This window comes from Ixodes scapularis, unplaced genomic scaffold (genome assembly GCF_016920785.2).
Source record: "Ixodes scapularis isolate PalLabHiFi unplaced genomic scaffold, ASM1692078v2 PGA_scaffold3__209_contigs__length_174095766, whole genome shotgun sequence".
Taxonomy (NCBI): Eukaryota; Metazoa; Arthropoda; class Arachnida; order Ixodida; family Ixodidae; genus Ixodes; species Ixodes scapularis.
Window position 1 is genome coordinate 137,206,936 of NW_024609868.1, and position 9,447 is coordinate 137,216,382.

The following is a 9,447-nucleotide window of genomic DNA, read 5'->3' on the forward strand; positions in this document are numbered from 1 at the left end:
GTTACAATCCTGCACGGCCTATTTCCCAGGAGATCTTCCTTGTGGTCGACGAAGAGTGCTTGTCGTCTAATTGCAGGCGATGGCTTCCCCTGAAGCCATATAACAGAGTATCCTCAGAATGTGTGCTTATCATGCTCTTTTCAAAACGAGTTATAATAACTTTGTTTACAACCTGCGTGGATTTTAGGAACTTCCTTGGTCTAGAGAATGCAGTACACCAGAGAGATGTGTGCTTTTGTATTGCCCTGAGATGAGTAGGCGGTTTTGTATTTCAGAACTTGAAATCTGTAATAACTAATCTCTTTTGAAGAATAAGATATCAAAAAATGACCTTCAGATATGACTTCAGGGCCCCTTTAAGGTGCAACAGAGTAACACATGCGTTTTCTAGAAACTTGATTTAATCTTACCAGTTGCAGGCAGAACTCCTGGCTTGCTTTCAGCTTTTCCTCAATTTCATCAACATCTGCATCTGTTTTCAATGGTGCTGAAATACAGGCTTCTTCAGCTGGCTCGCAAGGTTCTTCTCTTTCCAACAGCTTTTTGGTTATTGTTTTCAGTTGCTTCTTTACGAAGCGAAGCTCTCTTAGTATAAGACGTGAGAAATCTGAAAGCACAACAAAAACAAAAAGGGCAAACATGTTAGACAACAGATAGAATGGAATGTAGTGTCGTTTCTGTTATCCAAAGGAGGGCACAGAGAGAAGCACCAGCTCGCTCACATAAAGATATAGAAGCTACTGCATGCGCTATAGCATCCACTAGCGCTGCTACTTAAATAGCACTACATCGGTTGCACTGACGTAATTTGGTCCTTTTTTTGGCTGGCCGAACTACCTCGAGCATAGCCTATACTGTACCTATTCTACAAGCAGGTCGTGAGTGAGCAGAAAGGAGTCAGTGCAGCTTGCACCGCATTAACGACACGCTTCTGCCACCAGCGAGGAAGGACATGACGCCACGTACAGTCCACGCATATAAACAGTACATTCAACATTAGGTTAAATATGATCATTAATAACTGCCACTGATAAGAAACAACACATCTGTATTTTGGACGAACCACTACTGTAAATTACTACTTTGGCGGGTGCGACAACTTGCAAATTTCACGAAGTGCCAGTTCTGGCACTACGTGCAGGCACCGACATTCGCAATTGGGACCGGTATGATAAATATTCGTATCCATGAGGTGACATCTTCGTGCAAGTAATTTTTTGTAATTTTTTTTTTGAATTACGAGGTTCGACAAAAATAGGCACCTGTGAAAATTAAGTTGTTTACAGTATATTTCTCTTTGTAATTGCCACCTAAGCGGCCACCGAAGTAGACAAGATCGGAACATTTGCAATGCGACCTGCTGCTACACGCGCAGTATACAAAACAAATGCAGTTGTGGTTGTGAGCACTGTTAGTACCATTGAGTCACAGCTTTGTGAGCCTGATTGTCTGAAGACGAGCATTCCTTCTCTGAGAGAGACACTCTGTACATGCATGTGTGTTAATTGTCTGAAGACGAGCATTCCTACTCTGAGACGGCTCTGTACATCCATATGTGTTAACATTGTGCAGCTCCTAAACTTAGCAGTGCTTCCGTGTTATGTGCTGTGCTGGAGGGCTCTCCCAATTCGAACAAATTCAAATGTAAACAATGCCTTACAACAGTCATTGGCAACGTTTATTGTTTCCGGATTGGGTGATGGTGTAACACACAGGCTGCAGTCCGATGCTGGCAGAGTGAGAGGGGACCATTAAGTGCAGGTTTTACTATGGGTTTTTTGAGAAAAGGCTTCGGCATGCTGTCCTCGTTCCTTACCGGGCTGTGAAATGCTCAGCATGCAGAAAAGCTCTCCTCTGCGAAATACTGTATGCTGTGCATACTTTCATTCTCCAGAGACTCAGTTTCTGTGTTTGAGTGATAAGCGTTGAAAAGGTGTATACTTTAAAATGAAAAAGCTTACCTGGAGGGCTTGATGAGGGTGGGACCATGAAGTTGCCTGCAGCTTCGTAATCACCTCTCTCACTGGAATGTGAAGCAAAAAGAAAACACTAAAGAGTGTTATCAGGGTGTCTTGACTGCTTCGCTTCGCTCGCGGTGGCGCACTGAGCCCGAGCACAACAAATGGTTCAGTACACCACCGTGAGGTACCATGGGAGCAAAATTTGTACCTATATTGTCAGTGTTTCCAAATAAAGCCACAGAGAGCACTTGCAATCTAATAGTAGCACCAAAGGAACAGTTCATGTAATAAAAAAGGAAAGGAAAAGAATTTAGTGTTTCGACACCTCCTTGCAAAGTGGCGACTAGTGCAATCGACATGGCCTAAAAGAGAGGCATCTGCCCCCTCCCCCCATGTGCATCAATTCCAAACATAGAGCAGGATCAATGTCCAAGATGAAAAGCTTTTGCTCTTCTCTGTGTTAAAATTAAATGCTTATTCTATCGGAACAAAAATAATAAAAAGTTAGAAGTGTTAGTTTATACTATGCATAAAATATTCAAGCAACTGCATGGGCGTTGATAATCTGAGTTGCACATGCACAGAAAAAACACCCACAGACCCCTGCTTTCTGCGAAAGTTAGCGATGCGATGGTACATGACACCAATTGAGCAGTTGAAAACGCCCTGACAATTGGAAGCACCTTCCAGCATCTACAGCCAAAAATGTCACTGATCATACGTTTCAAGCTGTCATCGATACTCTGTACTGTTCAGATTAAGCACAGAGGGTACAACTGCCTTATCCAACTGTTGTTCTCCTTTAGCCCCACGCCCCTTTGTAATGCCAGTGGCAATGAATGTATTTGAAATAAATGAAGAAATAAAAAAATACATAGGCCCTATTGAAATTTGTTTCGTGTTCAATGCCACCTAGTTCCTTTAAAGGTAACCAAAATAACAAAGAAAAATAAATAGCATGATTTTGCAAATAGAAATGCTGATTTTGATTTTAATGATGAACTGAGATGTTGAAGACATCTGTTTTGCTTTCTTGGCAAGCAAAGAATGCAAAGCGTGAATTGGTGCTTGATTGCGAGAGAAACACATTTGAAAACGGTCTCCCACATCGCTGCAACTTGAACTGGTTACCAGCAAGAATTTCGCGAAGCAAGCGGAGGTCCTTGTCAACCTGAAATCGTATCCGAGGCCTATACTGCGACGCCTCTGCAGAAGATGTGGTTGGAAGTGACTGGCGGCAGACATCTTGGATTGAATGACAAACGTAAGCGGTGCCACCCTCCCTCTGCTTAGTAAACATGGCAGCAGAACGGAGCCTGTGCTCCGATTGCCCGTTGCCGGCTAGGCGTTGTGGGCATGCGCAGTTGCCTCCTGGCTCGGGTGGAGTCGGCCATAACAACAAAATCGCTACAAAAGATGTTTACTAACTAAGTCTTTACTAGACATTCTTTAAGTCTCAGAACGTTGTTATCCTCGGGGACGGCTTTTCTTCGCAATGCAGAAAAAGCTACGAGCGACCGTGACCTTACACAAGCAGGGCACTGATCGAAGCTACATACGTGCTCTCTTCACTTCCGGTATGCAAAGAAAAGTTGTCCCCATGTATAGTACCTTCCTCACGGCCATTTGGTCTGGTCGAGGTGAACACTAAAGTGAACAAGTTAATCAAATCCGCAAGTCCTGCACTATCAGTAAGAAGTTATTTTTAAAATCAGGGGTCTGGAAAATTCTCTCGCTGAACCAATGCTCAATTTCATAAAATATGGACATGTCATACCTGTCCTTAGCTTGTGTGAGCTAAGTCTGCATTTGATTACATTTATCGAATGCTTTCTATGTACAAAATGAACAGACATTGCTCTTTACTTCGCTTCTCCATTACAAAATATACAACATTCTCTTACCTTTGATGCCAGAAAGGGTGTGATGAGGCTCCTCCGATTCCTTCCTCATGGTCAGACTCATCCAATGAATGTACAGCGTAATTACTGCTGTTACGACTTTCCTATGAAAAATATTAGATCCTTTAATTACCACTACAATTAATTAACCTCAACTTAATTATTACGCCCTCAGGAGCCAAGAGCAGTAGAGTGTGGGAATGCATAAAAAAGCCACTACAAAATAAGTAACAAATACGCTATCAATTTGAGCATTTTGGTCAAATATATTATTGAGACAGTGAGAAAACTGTGCTGAGAACTAAAGTTAATCTAGCTTGTAGTCCGAGGGCAAAAAAGCTAAACCGAAACCGTCCATCATAAATACCATCTTCAAAAGCGTTGTCCTAATGTCAAGTGCTGTATACACAACACAACAAAGCAAACATACATGTTTTATGTTTTCTTTTGTACATATTTCAATTATTTTGTGGAAATCATCCATTGAACCAAGTTATAATCTACTAGAGTAGGTTGCTGAAGGGGCCTCGTCCTGTTTTCCAGATGCTACAAATCTTTGAGACCCTGCAATTACATGAAAATAGTAATACGTAGTTAACAGGATAAATATTTTAGTCTTCAAGCAGAGCAAGTATTTGATTCTACATATTTCCTTTAAATGTAGTACCATTCTTTACTGCAGTCTCTTGGTACAAATGCGAGTTGTCATGCCGCACCTCACTCATTAAGTGGTGAAAGCAAAGCTATGTGGAGTGACCATCGATTAATACTGTAAATGGCATAATTTTTGTGACGATGCCATTTTCGCAAATGTTGCCACGATCAAAATCACGAAAATTCGGTGATGCAAATAGTCACCCCATGGGTACCATTACATTGCATATCACTCCTAATCGCAAAATATTGTGCCTGCGAGCGAAATATTCCTGAAACCAGCACTTCCCAAAAAAATCAACTCCGTGAAAATAAAGGTCTTTGCAGTATTCCATGCAAAATGTCAATGTTGCCAAGAAGAAAAAAGAGCTGCCTCCAGCAAAAGATTTCTAGTCTCGACAGCAAATGCCTCTCAAGCGCAGCAAAAGCGTGGTGGAACACAGCGACGTTGTGAAGGAGGTGGAGCTACTACTGCACTCCTTACATATCAAATACTATAATAAAACAGGAGGCTACTTGCCTTACACTTGCACGGCTCAACAACACTGTTGTGGTTGCTCTTGAAAAAACTAAAGCAGCCTACGTCGCTAAATCTAATTTTAGTCACGTCCACTAATAATGCTCTGTTTACAATATGGAAGTTTATTGATTAAATAAGCATTACTTACATGAGTCTGTTATCAGCCTGTGCCCAATTGACTAATCAATAATTGCACACCATATGCTAAAACCGAAAAGCATACCTGGAGGGTTTGATGAGGGCGGGCACACAGAGCTGCTTGCAGTTGGATGATCACTACTCTCCTTTGACGCAGCGCCACTGAAATGTGAAGCAATGAACACTAAACATTAACCAAATCTACTACAAACTCCCAATGTCTCAGGACCTCTTTACTCCCTTGATCACGGGTAGTATTTGGTTCAGGCAAGGTCAGCATAGAACTGAAAAAGTTAATCAAATCCAAGTCTTACACTGCCAACAACAGGTTCCTCGTAGATTTAGGGACCTGGTGGTGGCCCTGAGAAGTGGCCACCCTTGTCTCTTTTGTAGCATTCAAAAATTAACAAACCACTGGTCTATGACTGCTGAGATAAAGAGGAAAAGTAAGTTGCAGTATTTCTCAAACCATGACAGAATCCAACCTAACTCAGACACAACAGAATCCAACCTAAGCCACTCACAACATAATCCAATCTATGCAACTGGATGTCAACTATTCTCGTTCTGACTTTAGGCTAGTGCATTTGCATCTTACAAAAAGGAGTCAGTGCTTTGTATGGCAGTGGAAGCCATAACCTTCAGATTTCACATTAATATTTATCATAACCGAAAACACTTTCTGTGTCTTTGGTGTCTGTGGGTATTATTTATTTGAATTTTAAGTTCAGATAAATGGCAATATTGCATAAATTAAACTCCAATAAATTTGAAACGTTCAATCACTGAAACTTTACTGGCAGCAAACTGTGATAAGTGCCAAATTTGCAGTAAAAAATAAGCTAAGAAAACATGGAGTCCTAGGCAAAACATATCAATGTATGATGTTGCCAAAGTTCTAACAGTTCACATACAAATTCAGCACCTTGGTCAGTTGATGTTGCAACATTATCAGTATCCTCCCCTTTCCTTAGTTTCGATCTTGCTTTCTGGAAAGTATCTAAGAAGATAAGCAGACAATGAAATAGCATATTTCACAACCGAAGACAGTCAAAATCCAAAGTAGAGATGGCATATTTATATAGGGTTGCTCAAAGATCAAATGAAGCTTTCATCCAAGAAAAAGATTTGCTTACTAGAATGAAGCATTCGCCTAAGAAAAAGATTAGCTTGTTTAATTCCCTCCTACAAGAAAGGTGTAGACAGTTAAAAGTGTTCCATAGCACATTGATTACCTCATATTAGAAAAATCCGGTACATGTGGGCTCGACTCTACTTTGAGACGGCAAGACCGCTCAAAAGAAGTGAGAGCAGCACAGACGCCTAGAACTATCGAAATTATATTAGCTCCCAAAGGGTCTTAGTTTATGTAATGGGCTTCAGTTTATGTTAGGAGTGCCCACTGATATCTTTGTGGTTGTGGATTGAGAATAGTAGTCACTAGAAATGTAACATCAGATTTATGACCACGGTAGTTAGCCAAATTCCCCTACATTTCCTGACTTCGGTAGACACTCGGCTAAAAAAGCATAAAAAATAAAGAAAACATGTTGGCTTGCCTACCTTCCTTGCTCAGGATGACAATGCTGTGCCTTGTGTATGTCAAATCTGGGGACTCTCTGAGTTTCACGGCTTTGATAGCTCTTGATGCCCTAAACTTCGACGGCAGAGGCACTCATTTCCATTGAGCCAATTCGACGGGACCACGTCAACACTGCTATCACTAAAAAAGCGAACAACTGCAAACATATTGTCTGAAATGATGGAACAACAAGGTCATACAGTCGCAAAATGGAAAAGGAAACCAAATGTTAAAGGGCAATTCCGCTTACTTTTCATGCTCTCTGATTTGCCTCAAAATTGGTTAAATACACCAATAAACAGAGAAGAACCAGACAGCAAAATATTTTCACAAAATAAAATGTTTTCACTAGGTTATTGAATTTTCAAATCTGGGGTTCACCGCGAATGTATGTGACATCACTTTTTCCCTGTTTGGGCTATTGTGGGCCGGAGAACTTGTTTCTGACTGGTTACGAAAAGTTTGATGGTACGAACCGAATGCTGTGAAAGTTAACATGGGCCCTCTGCCTCAGAGCGGAAAAATAGTGTGATATTTGGTTTTTAAACTTTCCGAGCGATCTGCAAGCGTGCACGCACGTGACGTCGTGCCCTGAAAAGGGCGGTAAAATCTGAATGTTGGTTTTGGCGTCGCCGTTTTCTCAATAACTAATCTGAATTTAGAGATGGAAACTAGTCTGTCAGGAAGAGAAACGTTGGGGCATTCAGGAAATGTAGTTCGTTTGGGTAGCTCAAAAAGTAAGCGAAGTTGCCCTTTAAAGCATCGGGTAAAATTTAATTTAGACAAACTAGACAGAATGAAGCAACGGGAATACCAAGTACTCATTGCACAACTCTACGTTTGCTAACAACACACACTTGGCCTGCACACTAGACAATGGCCACACTTTACAAGAGGACAAGGTGGACACAGTAAAAATGCCCAAGTCACTGGACTTGCAAGGGGAGGTGAAAAAGTCGCGGGATGTCATGAATTGTCTCCCGAGAAGTACTTTCGATCCTACTTTGTCGAAACAAAAGTCAGAAACAAGGACGATACTCGAGTCAGAAAGAATACAGCAGTTATCCCCAACGGTTGATTTGAGCACAAATTGGGGGAAGACAGCATCGTGAAACTGCGGCACTTCACACGAGCTTGGTAGCTGCCCTCCCATATGCATTTGCTTGCAAGTCACTTGAGGTTGGGCATCTTTCTGGAAAGCATAGAGCTTCCTGCTAGTCTTAAGCTCACTTATTCTGTTATGCAACTGCTCAAGGGGCCGTGTAGAGCTTCGAACGAGGCGTTTAAGCTGGAACATGAAGCTCTCAGCTGGGAACGCACTGAAATTATCGAGTGCCCCATAGTTCATAACATAATCAGCCAAACGCACTAGTCCGTGAACATTATACGACACCTTTCCACGGCCGTACAATGATTTGAAGGAGTGTACAAAGAAACAAAGAAGCTCCTTGGCATAATTGTTGTATGTGGTGCACATGCTCGGGTTTGCAAGAATCCTGATAGCAACATGGAGCACAAGAAAATGCTCATATCTCTCTTGGTCTAGGACACCTTTTAGCACCACTGGACCCAAGTACAGCAGGAAGCAACGAAGTTCAGTTGCTTTCCAGAAGCCTAGGTCCTTCAAAGGCCGATGCAAACGTGCAAACTCTGTGCAACAGAACTGTATAAGGTCAAGCAGCCGCTGCGACACTTCATTCACTCTCATTGAGGGCAGGCGGTAGGACTTGCTTCCTTTCATCCAGAGAAGCAGCAACTTTTTGGTAACGCCAATGCACACTAGATGCATGTAATCTAAAGGAAACTTTGACACAAGTCCTAGAGGCAGTGACTTCAGTGGAGTGTCCTTGACCTGGTGTTTTTCCTGAGCTTCTTGTGCGAAAGCTTCATCTGTTCGTAAAGGTGCATCAGTTTCTAAAAAAACTACTGTGCCATCTACAAACACGCCCTCCTGGGTGCATTTGTCACAGCCAAAGTAGCTTGAGTGCGACTTGATACCCAACAAGAACGCTTTTGCTGGAGCATCACATACAAATCCCCTAATGTACACCGTGAAGAGCTGCCCAGAAAAAGGGAGTCCATTTGTAAAAAGATTATCAAGGTCATCAATAAATACCGAAAGGTACTCATCGACCGAGGTTGGCTTCGAGTGGCCATGGTAGCAACCAACAAGGAACACTCCACTACCAGTTATGTCCGGTGTTTTCCCAAGTATTGGCCAAAACTGACTGTGCGTGCTCTTTGTTAGTGGAAGGCCGTCAACGTAGAACATGATGCCGAGCAGAGCGGGTACAGACGACATGTCAGCCACGTGTGAAAGTAGTGCCCTCAAGCTATCTGCAATGCCAAAATGGCAGTAGGATCCTGGAGGCACGCTCGTGATATTACCTCTGCGAGGCGTGGCCAACAAAGTTCTAGCGTCGCCTGGTATGCCCGAGTAGCACGGGTGCTCCTTCAGCTCTTTCGCCAGCGAAGAAAGGGCCCTCTGAGTAATCTTATGCTCTCCGCCCCATTGCGCCAAGAAACGTCTCAGGCGACGCTCTGGATCATCGGTATCTGTCGGCTGCTTATCAGAGACGCTCTCGGGAAGAGAGAGTTGTTCGGGTAGAGCCTCGACCTCCTCGCAACTTGAATCTGTCTCACTTTCGGTTATGTCTGTAGACTCACCGGTGGACGACTCTAGTTCACTCT

At 42.6% G+C, this 9,447-nt stretch overlaps 1 long non-coding RNA gene across 1 annotated transcript; it reads right to left on the bottom strand.

Moving 5' to 3' along the window:
• Positions 1-488: 488 nt before the first annotated feature.
• Positions 489-3,881, bottom strand: LOC121837097. The gene is made up of 3 exons (XR_006078112.1): positions 3,866-3,881; positions 1,962-2,023; positions 489-607 (listed from the first exon to the last, which is right to left on the bottom strand). It is a non-coding gene; the product is annotated as an uncharacterized LOC121837097 (long non-coding RNA).
• Positions 3,882-9,447: the final 5,566 nt, after the last annotated feature.